Genomic DNA, 12958 nt, shown 5'->3' on the forward strand with positions numbered 1-12958 from the left:
TCATGGGCTTCTCATACGTGTTTTCTGTTTTGTTTTCCCCTTCCCGTTCCTGTTTGTCTCCTTGGTCCATTCACTCCATCCTTGTGACTCTGGTAGGCCGATAGCCTGGCCGAAGAGCTGCAGGGGAAGGGGCTAGCGCTTCATAGTCTTCAGGAGAACTTGAACGAAAGCGGCCGAGCTGAGGGGCCGTGTGTGCGCGCGTGTGTGTGCATGTGTGTTTGTGTGTGCATGCTGGTGAGCAGAGCAGAGGGGCCGTGTGTGTGCGTGTGTGTATGTTTGTGTGTTTGCGTTGTGTGTGTGTGTGTTCGTGTTTGTTCGTGTATGTGCGTGTGTGCTGGGAGCGGGCAGGGGGCCGGCGGCTGACGGTGGCCCCCGGCTCCCCACAGGAGGAGAAGGTGGACGTGAGCCGCAGCCAGTGCCAGGCTCTACAGGCCGAGCACGCCAAGGCCAGCGTGGAGATCCAGGGGCAGCACGAGGAGGCGCCGCAGGCCCTTCAGCAGCTGCTGCTGCAGGCGAAGGAGAAGCTGCAGGCGGTGCAGGCGGAGAACGGGAGCCTGCTGCGGGAGGTGGCCGAGCTGAAGACGCAAGCTGACAAGGCCAAGGTAGGTGGGCGCAGGGCAGCGCCGCGGCTGATGGCGGCCGTGGCCCGTGTGTGTGTTGGTGCCCGGCCGCTTTCCACCACGCACCGCAGCCAGGGCTACGTCTCCTCTCTGGACCACCTGCTGGCCCAGTTCTGTGGCCAGCAGCCTCGTGTGCATGCTCAGGTCAGTCCCATTCCGGTAACATGGCCGTCAGCGGTCAGCTGCCCAGCACACACCAGTAGCCTGCTGCGGCTCATGGCTGCTGAGCTGGACAGAGAAGATAGCCCTTGCTGCAGAAAGTTCTGAAAAGTACATGGTGGTTCAACTGTGGTGTGCATTGAGACTCAGAAATGAAAACGCACAACCCGTTGCTGACGGGCAGGGAGAGCAGGTGAGGGAGACCCTGACCCGTGTGCGGCCAGTCCTCCTGGAGCCCCTGGGCCCCTCCCAAATGACTGCAAACACTGCCCTCCCATTGTTCATCCATTTGCTCGAGCGGGCCCACTAATGTCTCCATTTTGAGACTTGTTACTGTGTTTGGCAAGCAAACACTGTTGGCTTCAGTCTCCAAAGCTTGGTGGATTCGTCTGGATTTTCTATAAAGTGTATAACTTTTGGGACTAAGTCCATTTCCTGCCTCTGTTTGTCCCTGTGAAAATCGTTTGACAAGCAGTGGTTGCTTTTCCCTTCCCCTCCTGCACAAAGTTCCAAAACAAAATACTTTTTGTAGTTCTTTGAATTGTATTGAAAACTAGTTTTTGAATGCATCCCTTCTAGGACAGAGTGATGGATTTTATAATAGAAGAATTGAAGTGGGGGGAAAAATCTTATGCCCCAATGTCAAGATCCAACTGTACTTACACCTTCCGGGGAGCTGTCAGGAATCATTTCAGACGGCATTTCAAAAATCAAATCGGCTGATAGTAGAATGGGTAGGGTGCTGCCTTGTACTCGGCCAACCCGGGGTTGATCCCCAGCATCCCGTATGGTCCTCCGGCCCTGCCAGCAGTGATCCCTGAGCACAGAACCCTGAGCGAGACCCGAACACCAGCAGGTGTGGGGCCCCCATCCACAAAATAGGCAGGTAGTTATGTTGACGCTAAGAAGCTAACTGTGTTTGAGCCTCTCCATCCTGAGTCTGTGTGTGCGTGTGTGTGTGAGTGTGTGCGCGTGCGCGTATACACGCGTGTGCAGGTAAGACTATGCCATTTTCATTTCTGGTATTTAGGCCACATGAAGTGCTTGGCTTGCGTGTGCCTGCTTGATCTCATTCTTGTTTCCATTCTTCCCCGCTTTTTGTTTGTGCAGTCCTTAACTTGCTTATTAAGCTCGGCCAAAGAAGAGATGGAGCTGATGTCAGAGGATCGCAGGGCCCTGAGGTCAGAGAATGAATTGCTGGCGAAGGAGAAGCTCTGTCTGAAGTCCGAGAGAGGGTGGTTTCAATTGAAACTCAGAGAAGCGGAGGCCAAAAACTCTTCGCTGCGGGAAGAGCAGAGGAAGCTCTGGCTGTTGAACCAAGCGATTCGCTTGGATAAGGAGAAGGTCATCGAGGCCAGGTGGGCAGCCGAGAAGCTCTGCCAGCAGGAGCGGCTGGACCGAGAAGCCCTCGAGGCGGAGAAAGAGAAAGTGCTGGAAGAGGGCAGGGCGGTGCAGGAGGAGCTCCAGAGGGTGGGCGCGGAGAAGGACGCACTGCAGGTCACCAAGCTGGGGCTGCAGGCCCTGGTGGAGGAGCTGCAGATGAGCAAGAGTAGCCTGGTGGCCGAGTGCAAGAAGGGCCTGGAGGAGAGGGGCCAGCTGGAGGAGCATGTCAAGAAGCTGGTTCTGGACAACCTATCCCTGGCCAAGGACAAGGACAACATCATCCAGAAGCTGCAGTGCTCCTACGAGGAGCTGGCTCGGGATCAGAAGTCGCTGGTGCAAGAGATCGAGGAGCTCACGGCTGAGAAGGAGGAGGCCGCCCGCGTGGAGTCGGCCCTGCGTGAGCAGCTGAACAGCCTTGGCTCTGAGAAGGAGCTGCTGGGCCAGAAGGCCACGAAGCTCCAGCGGCAGCTGCACTGGCTGCTGAAAGACCAGGCTCTGCTGGAGGCGCAGCAGACCGAGCTGCTGGCCGAGCGGGAGGCATCCCTGCAGGCCCTGGCCTCCCTGGAGGACACCAGGAACACCAATGCGATGATGCAGAGTAAGGTGGGTGATGGTAGTGACCAGGGCTGTGTAGGCCCGGCCTCAGCCTTGAGAGAAACCATATCCTGCGCCATAGTGATAGCACAGCGGGGAGGGCGTTTGACTTACACACCGAATTCCCAGGTTCAATCCCCGGCATCCCATATGGTCCCCTGAGCACCGCCAGGAGTAATTCCTGAGTGCAGTTGTAGGTGAGCCTGTGCCCTCTGACCTCACAGCCCCACTTTCCCGGGCTCGAGTGACTGCTGACAGCCTGAGCTGTTCCACCCTAGCCAGGAGTGATCCCTGAGCACAGAGCTAGGGTTTAGTCCCTACCCCACCGGGTGTGGCCCCCAAACAAACCAAACTGACTACCCACAAAGGTTCTAGATAAGCATGTATACATACACAGACATGTACATATGTATATATGCGTGTATGCTTCAAAAGAGTCGGGGAATATCTACCATTTAAAATATCCGAGAATGATGCCGGAGCAATAGCATAGCAGGTAGGCTGTTTGCCTTGCACATGGCCAACCCAGGTTCCATCCCCGGCATCCCATATGGTCCCCGAAGCACCGCCAGGAGTACTTCCTGGGTGCAGAGCCTGGAGTCACTCCTGAGCAACGCCGGATTGTGACCCAAAAAGCCCCTCCCCAAATTAATTGATTCATTAAAATAACAGAAGCCAAAAAGAGGGAAGCTGAGGAAGAACGGGCTGTGCTCCCCTGGCGCCCGTGAGAACCAGGGTCCTCGCACATGCTGCCGGAACCCCACCCCCACATGCTCCCAGCACAAGAGGTGATGCTTAAGGAGTGAGAGGCCCCATGGACAAGGACACATCCCTTCAGTCAAGGGGTCATGTCCTTGCCAGAGCCCTCCAATGCCCTTCCTCTTGCTGCTCTCCCAGAACCTGGGCTTCGGGCTCCCATCAAATTGGCAAATCTTCACTTTGCCAGAGTCGAGCACCACTTTGGAGGGCTTCTTCCCTGCCAGGAAGGTTCAGTCGCAAACGGAAACGCCCACCAGCATGTGGCTTTTCCAGCCTCTTTGTGCATGCTCTAGGCCCAGAGCTGGGGGAGTCTGGTCCTCTGGGCTGCCTTCCTGCTTCTTGCTCCTGTCAAGGGAGACAGCTGGGTGTGGTCCTCCGGGGTTTGCACACTTGGCTGCAGTCCGGTGCCCGCACCTACTATCACCAGGCTCGGGTCTGGCCTGCAGCAGGAGTCAGCCTTGGGGCCTCCTTGATGTCTCTCCTTCCCCAAACCCCCTTCCATCCCACCCGGGTCTGCAGCGCCTTATCGTTTGAATCCTCTCCGAGGAAGGGGACCATCTGGGTCCCAGTGCCCTGAGGAGTTCCCGCACACCCTCACTTCCTGCACTTCTGTACTTAACAGCCGGTGGCCCTGGAGGGCACTTGTGGGCTGAAGTGAACTTTGCATGTGGGCTGTGCAGGTGGACCCTGTATGGGCTTGTTGGGAACTGAACATTTCCATGTTTTGTTTTGTTTTGTTTTGCTTTGTTTTGTTTTCAGCTGGAGGAAGAGAGATCCGCGTTTCTTGGCTCTAGTGTGGGATGGCCTGGGCACTCTCAGAGACTGGCCATCAGAACTTGCCCTGAGGGAGAAAAAGAATCAGTCTGTTTTTCTGGTTTTATTTACACTTTCTTTGGGGGCCACACCTGGCAATACTCCAGGCTTCCTCCTGGCTCTGCACTCATGAATCACTCCTGGCTGCTCTCCGGTGGCCCCTATAGGATGCCAGGGATCAAACCTGGGTTGGCTGCGTGCGAGGCAAGCACCTTTCCCGCTGTGCTATCACTCAGACCCAACGTGCCTGCCAGTTTTCAAGTGAAACATGAATGTTTGTGCCTACAGTCATGCTTGCTTTTGTAAAGTGGGATTTCCCCCCGCCCCATTCATTTGAAAGAAGTGAGTTTGTCTTTGTAGGAGAGGGAAGACCCCTCTTGACTCCCTGCTCTGAGAAGAACCGAGGGGTACCAGCATCTCCTCCTGGGGTCTTCCCTGGGCACCCGGGAGCTTGCACTCAGGAAGGGAAAGGGGAGCTCTGGCTGCCTCCAACCCTGGGGCGGGGACTGGAAGCGGGGCCCAGCCTCCTCTGTGGCGGGCTCCCATGGCTCCCGCAGATGGCTCACCGTCTCACGCTCTCCTTGAACACAGATTGATTTCCTGAATTCCGTGATTGTGGACCTCCAAAGAAAGAATCAGGACCTCAACATGAAAGTGGAGATGATGTTCGAGGCGGCTCTCAAAGGGAACGGGGACGACCTCAACAATTACGACAACAAAAACTTCGGCCCGGCCACCTCATTCTCTGCACTCTGCAGAAATCTCCAGCAGTTCCTGGATTAGATAGCAAGCTACTTGTGAAACACCTACAATAACCAATTTACTGTCTTTACAAAGTTTACTTTTTTTCCACTGTGGTTTTTAACTGAATGTATGATGAGAAATTCAACATTAATAATTTTGGATTTTCTTATCAGAAAAAATTAAATGAAGGACCTGAACCATCAGAAGTTTATCATCCAGTCTGAATCTGTTTATGTTCATTTGAATGTTTTCTAGTTCTGTAAAACGTGATAAATAATGTACCATCAGGGCTACATGGATTATAAGAACTTCTATAATTGTATATATGCTTTTGATGTATTTTCCTCTGGAGATTATCAAGTGTCTCACCAGTGAAAGATCATAATCCATTGACATTTTGAGTAATAAACACGATTGAAATTGTTTAACACACTATGTAAAGCAGTATTAAAATTTGAGCAAACAATGTTCTTTATCTACTTGAATAAAATTATTTCCTTTTTGCCAGTGATAACTGTTTATTCTCCGGTTTATTTATAAAAGATTTTTGGCTAGCAATCAAGAACTATAGAGTCAAAGAAGTCAAAGAGTTTCTACAATGGAATTCTGATACACCAATTTCTTTTTGTTTCTTTATGTTTGTGCCACACCTGGTGATGTCTTAGGGCTTATTCATGGCTCTGCACTCAGGAATCACTCCTGACAGTGCTTGGGCAGACTATACGGAACGTCAGTGATTGAAGCCAGATTGGCCAAAGCACATGCCCTACTAGCTGAACTATTGCTCTGTGCCTGTATACCATTTTCTTAAAAGTGTTTATCTTGGGCTAACGAGGTAGTACAGTGAGTAGGTTTCTTATCTTGCATGTGGCTGATCTGGGTTCAATCGCAGGAATCCCATCCAGTCATCTGTGCCCCGGCAGGAGCAATCGCTAAGTGCAGAGGCAGGAGTAAACCGTAAGAAGCACTGGGTTGGGGGTATGGTGCCACCAGCAGGTCTCTCTGTACCTGTGAGGTGAGTGCATCAGCAGTCTGATGGCGCCTTCAGACTTCCAGGTACCCCCAAATTGCTGCTGTGCCTTGGGCCAGACCCCAAAAACGTGGGGCAGAGTTTACCAAGAAAGTAAACAGGCAAAAGTTAGCTATGTGGGAGACACACACACAAACCACCTCCAGTCCAGCTATATCATTGGAGGCATGGCCTCTCTGGTTCCTGATTGAACTGCTTAACGGCCATGATCCCAGAGACTCAGAAACAAATCTCGAAACCCAAGAGCTTTTGGCAGAAATGTGTCCAGTCCCTGAAGTAAGTTACAGGCACTGGGCCACCCCAGGTGGGAATAGATTTCGTGCCTTGGCCCGTTCCCCCTGGCAGCCCGCTGGCCGCCATCCTCCAGAGGCCACTGGACAGTCAGGATTGGGCTCACAGTGACGAGACACGTAGGGCCTCACCGGATGCGGGTGGAGCTGGCCCTTTCCTCCCCAACGAGACTCCAAGTCGTCACCCACAAACGGCCTCTCTGGCTGCTGATTTAATCTTGGAACCCAGCAGGTTTTGGCAAGAAATTCCTCCAGATTTAATGGTTAAAATTGTGGAATTTCAAAATTGCGCAGCCACTACTGCAGCCACGCGATGTCATATGTTATTCATAACCAGGAGTAGAAAACAAATTGTCTACTGTTGCCTTTGCAGCAGATCTGAGCACCAAATAATAATGGTGGGTCCGGTGTCAAAATATTGAATGTAATCAAAGCAGAGAGAGTAATATGGAAATTATCTCCTCTACAGGTAGGGGGAGGGTGTGGGATGGGTCTATACTGGGGTTTTTGGTGGTGGAGAATGGGCCGTGATGAAAGTATGGGTGTTTCATTTTATGACCAAGACTTAAACGCGAAAGCTTTGTAACTGCTCTCATGGTGATTCAATCAATAAAATTATAAAAAAATGAAAAGAAAACCACTGGGTGAGCTTTAAAAGCAAAAAAAAAAAAACCCAAAACAAACAAAACCTTTCTTGCATTATTGCAAAGCTTCCTAGTCAATGTACCCTAAAATGAATGCCTTCAGTGATTCTTCACAAGACAAAAATGAAGGGACACCAAGCAGTACAAACACCATCAATCCATAAAGTCTGGGAAAGAACTGGACATTGCTATATTATTAACCCAAAATGAACAGAACCAAATATGCTTATAAGCACCAACTCCTGTACGTTTGAAGCACATGTCCTCACGTTGAGATTTCTGGAAAAAGAACTTGAGTAGGACCGTTACTTTCAGCCTTCATAATACCCAATAGCAGTCCTTGACCTTAGAATCTATGGTAGGGAATTCAAACGGGCTATACATGAATCATGGTTACTTTGCAGGATATCCAAATATTATTACATCGTACTGTGAGTATTCTGTAATACTACTTTGTAAGTCAGTAAACTGTAGATTGGAGAGAGAGCCCTGGGGCAAGGCTGATGCCTAGCAAGCAGCAAACCCAGATTCTTTTCCCTGGCACATCATAGTGTCCCCAGTATCCTCTCCAGGAGTGATGCCTGAGCAGAGCTCGGAGGAGCCTCAGCACTGCTGGATATGATTCCCAAGTCCCTTCACAAATATAAGTAAGCACCCATTTTGTGGAATATGATATATATGGTCACAGTCCTCCCATTGTTCATTGATTTGCTTGAGCGGGCCCAGTAACGTCTCCATCATGAGACTTGTTGTTACTGTGTTTGGCATATTGAATATGTCAAGGGTAGCTTGCCAGGCTTTGCCTTGGGGGCGAGATACTCTCGGTAGCTTGCCAGGCTCTCCGATAGGGGCGGAGGAATCGAACTCGGGTTGGCCATGTTGGCTGCGTGCAAGGCAAACGCCCTACCCGCTGTTCTATGGCTCCAGCCCATAATATATATATATATATATACACACACACACACACACACACACACACACACACACACACACACATGAGATTGATATCCAAGGCTAGAAAAATGGGGGCCAGGAGGCCTTGTCAATGATTGGAAAAAACCACACGTGTAGGGGACAGAGGATGCTTAGGATAGAGTAGGGACCAGTATGGCAATAATGGTTGTGATGTAGGCAGGTAGATAGGGAAAGGCCCTTTGCAATGAAACAAAGTTTCATGGAAGAAGAATTCTAGGAATGAGCCACCTTGTGGATACAGAAAGCAAAGGCCTGATAAGACCATCCACAGACCCTGAGGATAAAGGCCTCCTCCCCATGAAATTCCTCTTTTTGGACCTCCCTGGTAACCTCCTTAGCAACGGACTTTTACCTAGGAAGAAGCCCTACGTGGGGGCAGGTTGGAGAAACCCTATAAAGGCCACCTTGAACAAAGGAGCCCATGTGCTGCTTAATTCCTGCACTCTGTATGGTCCCCCGAGCACCGCCAGGAGTGCTCTCTGAGCACAGAGCCAGGGGTAAGCCCCGAACACCGCCAAATGTGCCACAAAAAAGAACTATCTTGTTACAGATTCGTTTTCTGCATGTGCTGTTATGACTAAGGAGAACAAAAAAACTTCAACCAGAGCATCAGGAGAAAAAGACATACTTCAACAGGATGGAAAAAATCTTGAACTGAGGTGGCGCAGATAGGCCCAGAATTTGAACTTCCTGCAGAAATGCAAACGAAAGTCAGAATGAAAAGGACAAATAGGGGAAGTGCAGGATAGCACAGCGGGCAGGGAACTTGCCTTGTTTGAGGCCAACCCAGGGTAGATCCCTGATCCCCAGCATCCCAGGTGGACCCTCCCCCGCCAGGAGTGATCCTTGAGCGCATCGCCAGGAGGAAGCCCCTCACATCACCAGGTGTGGCCCCAAAACAAAAGAAAAGAAAAAGGCAGATGGGCCTAAGCATATCTGAGCTTTGCTCTGAAGTCTGGGGCCACAGGGAGCACAGGCTTTGCAGGAGGCAGAGTTCCCTCCCTCCACCCAGCCCCCAGCAAGGATCCAGGAGTATCCCCAAGGCCAGCCCACTGCCAGGCTGCCGAAGATGGAGGACACAAGGAAGGAAATGCGTTTCTCATGAAATCTACTGTGCTGTAATTCCCTGTGACACAGCGCACCCCCCGCCTCACCCCCACCATCTGTTCTGGTTGCGGGGAGACCCCCTTCTCTGTACTCTTGAGTGGCGATAGTCGGGGTCTGCTGCGTGTCCACGGTTGCCACCCATCTCAGGTCCTTCCATCTGCTCATCCTCCCAGCCCCCCACAGCTGGTCCCAAATGGTCGGTTCATCCCTGGTGCTATTTGCAGGAGACAACTCCCAAGTTGGGGGCACACAGACACCAGAGTCCCATCCTCCCCCGCGCTCCCCACAACGCACAGCCCCCCAGAATCAAGGCTGGCACCCCTGGCTTGAGGAGGAACCATCCGTCAGAACGGGAAGCATTTTTTTGTTTCATTTTGGTTTTGTTTTTTAAGACACTCGTCTTGGCATGCAACTTAGTGCTGGAGCGGTAGCACAGCAGGGTAGGGCCTTGCACACGGCCGACCCGGGTTCGATTCCCAGCATCCCATATGGTCTCCTGAGCAACACCAGGAGTAATTCCTGAGTGCAGAGCCAGGAGTAACCCTGTGCATCGCCGGGCGTGACCCCCGGCAGAAATAAATACATAAATAAATTTTAAAAAATAAATGACCCATTTAACCACTTGTCCATTTCACTCTGCTGTCTCATCACCTCTGTTCCCCTTCTCCCCCTATGTCCCAGGAATGTTTATGCAGCCATCCATGGAAAGTCATTCTTTCAGGGGCTGGGGAAGTCGTAGAACTGGTACTATCTTGTCTTGTACACAGCTGAGCTGGGTTCAATCCCTGGCACCCCATGTGGTACCCTGAGCCCAGAGCCATGGTAAACCCTGAGCATGGCCAGGTGTGCACCCATCCACCCCGAAGGAAAAAAACTTTCAGTGAATCTAAGGAACAAATGATGACTTTATTGTTTTTCTTTTTTTGTGGGAGTAAAAAAATTTAAAACTATTAAAAAATTTTAAAACAAATATTGAACTGTTTCTTCTCGTTAATCATGGCAAGCTGTGTCTGATTCAGAAATCTGAAGACAACTCAATTGTAGCTAATCCCAGGATCTTCATCGGCAGGTAGAGATTGTAAAGGATTCAGATGTAGGTCTGAGTGTGATGGTACATAAAGTGCTAAAAAGAATTTGCTCTGCTCTCAGGTTGAAAGCCTAGAAGGGTTTAGGTCCAGTTTCCCTGGGTTCATGCAGAAACCGCTGCCTGCCCCCAAGGGTCTTGTTGGCGTGCAGTCCTGATGGCGAAGGCTCTCTCCATCCTGGGCTCCCACATGGAGGCGCAGAACTGCTGCTTCTGAGAGAGGACGTCGCCTACACTCACCCAGCCCCTGGGTTTGCTGCGGGTTTTCCCCAGACTGTAGTTATCTCCAGCTTAGCTGCACGCGATGTGTGCCAAAGGTGTGTCTCTGCACTTTGTGAAAGTCAGCGTTTCTTTCGGGAGCTTGTCTCCAAGTTAGGTTTTCAGACAGGTTGAAAACAGGTCCAGATCTGTCGGGATGGGAGATTTGTGATGAAAGTAGATAATGGACCAAACATGATGACCTCTCAGTGTCTGTATTGCAAACCATAATGTCCAAAAGTAGAGAGAGAGTATGGGGAATGTTGTCTGCCATGGAGGCAGGGGGAGGGTGTAGAAGGGGGGCGGTATACCTGGGAGATTGGTGGTGGGGAATGTGCACTGGTGGAAGGATGGGTGTTTGATCATTGTGTGATTGTAGCCCAAACATGAAAGATTTTAAGTGTCTCATGGTGATTCAATAAAAATAAATAAATAAAATTTAAAAAATAAATAAATAAATAAATAAATAAAAGAAAACAGGTCCAGCTGCGGAAGGCAGGGCCAGTCCTGCCCTGCTCCGACCACTGCTAAATCCCAGAGCAGACGGGGGCAGGGTGGTCCTGTTCGGCGTACCCCACTTCCCTGACAGCCAAGGACAGATACCAGAACCAGAATGTCAGGCTCGGGCTTTGGTCAGGAACTCTGCGGGTCCGGGAGGCAGCCTCCGCGGTCCTGAGCTCACTGTGTGTGCTGATGTCTGGCTGTCTCTGCGCTCACGCGCTGCTGTGCTCACCTCACCCTCTCTTTTTCCTCCCACTCCTGCTTCCTTTGCTCTATCTGTGTGTCTTTGATGGAAAGACTAAAGAAACTCTATCCACGTTATAATAAATTTCATATATTTTTTTAGTTTCTAATATTTGGTTCTTGTTTTTTGCATTTTGAAAGGCTGCCCAGTAACACTTTAAGGCATTTGCATCATGACTGAGATTTATTTCTTATGAAAGTCGTAAGGAAAGAATCTGGATAGTGTGATCCCTTGGGAAAGGTTTCTGGCCCCGGACACCTCCCTTCCGGCTCTCCTCCCTCTGCTGTTGCTCATGACACCAAATCTAAAGCGTGTGGCTTTCAAGGGGCCCACGTATTTGTGACTCGGGCATCGGTAAAGAGGCCCGATGTCCTCCAGCCACTTGTGGATTGCACGGTAGAAGTCAGAGCTGAGAAGAGACCAAAGGAATTAGTCGTGAGGACTGGTCAACAGGAGCAGCTGCTGGGGTCTGTTTGGCCGTGTCCATGTAGGGGTCGCCACACGTGCCCACTCGAGGAAAGGCTGCCAGGTGATTGTGCAATGTTCCAGGCTTGTCAGGAACGCACCAAGGAAGCTTCCCTCCCCTCCTGCCTTAGAGCTGATGGCTCAGGCTAGTTGGATAGTCCTGACCAAAGAATGGGAATGTGGGACTGGAGCGACATTCGAGCGTGGAGAGTGTTTGCCTTGCACTCGGTCAACTTGGATTCGATCCTTGGCATCCCATATGGTCCCCCAAGCACTGCCAGGAGTAATTCCTGAGTGCACAACCAGGAGGATCCCCTGAGATCTCTCAGTATGACCCCCTCCCCCCCAAAAAAAAATCGGAATCTGCTCACGATCACGATCACAAACATCCTGTTGTTTGTTGATTGCCTCGAACAGGCCCCAGTAATGTCTCCTTTGTCCTAGCCCTGAGAATTTTTTAAAAAGTGCCATATTGAAGGCTCTTTCAGGGTTAGCAGAATGAGCCTCATCATTGTTACTGGTATTTGCCATATTGGGTAAGCCACGGGGAGTTTGCCAGACTCTGCCTTGTGGGCAGGTTACATTCGGTAGCCTGCCAGTTTGTCCAAAGAAAGAATGAGATAATAAGATGCTTCCGGGAGCTGGGTTTTATAGTCTCTGGGTCTTGGCCGTTGATGGGATTACAGGGCACAAGGGGGCCAGATGGCGGGTGTAACCCCTGCCTACTGGAATATGGAGGATCTGAGTGGAGGATGCTCAGCCCCAATCTGAGCAGGCTTGGAGATCTCAGCCCCAGGACACGTATGCCTTTGTTCCTCTGCCAGTACCTTCATGCCTGTGGAGAGTGGTCTGAGCATGGTGGTGGCTGGTTGTGGAGGTCTTCGGCTGCCGGAGCCCTGGTCGGGGTGGGGAGGGAAACTCAACCTGCTCCCCTCCAAGGGGTCCCGGCGAGGACAGCCAGGCGCGGGGGCAGGAGACTCTGCTCATCCTCCTTAAACCCCTTCACTTTGAATAAACATTTAAAATCAGACTTTCTAAGTATGTGTTAGATTTAGAGCAAGGAACTCTTAAAATAATCTTATGGTGCGATCAGTTACCAAGTAAGTTTGTTTTGTTTTGCTTTGTGGACACAGTGCTCTTCAGTCATTCCTGCCTCCAGAGACCATGCAGTGCTGGGGACCGACCCAGCTCTCCTGTCTGTGAAGCGTAGACCCCAGCCCAGCCCCAAACACATGCCATAGGAAAGTCAAGATTCCTGACCCACAGGGTCGCATCAGAGATTTCCTTT

The sequence above is a fragment of the Sorex fumeus genome, unplaced genomic scaffold (assembly GCF_029834395.1).
Source record: "Sorex fumeus unplaced genomic scaffold, SorFum_2.1 ptg000029l, whole genome shotgun sequence".
Classification (NCBI taxonomy): Eukaryota; Metazoa; Chordata; class Mammalia; order Eulipotyphla; family Soricidae; genus Sorex; species Sorex fumeus.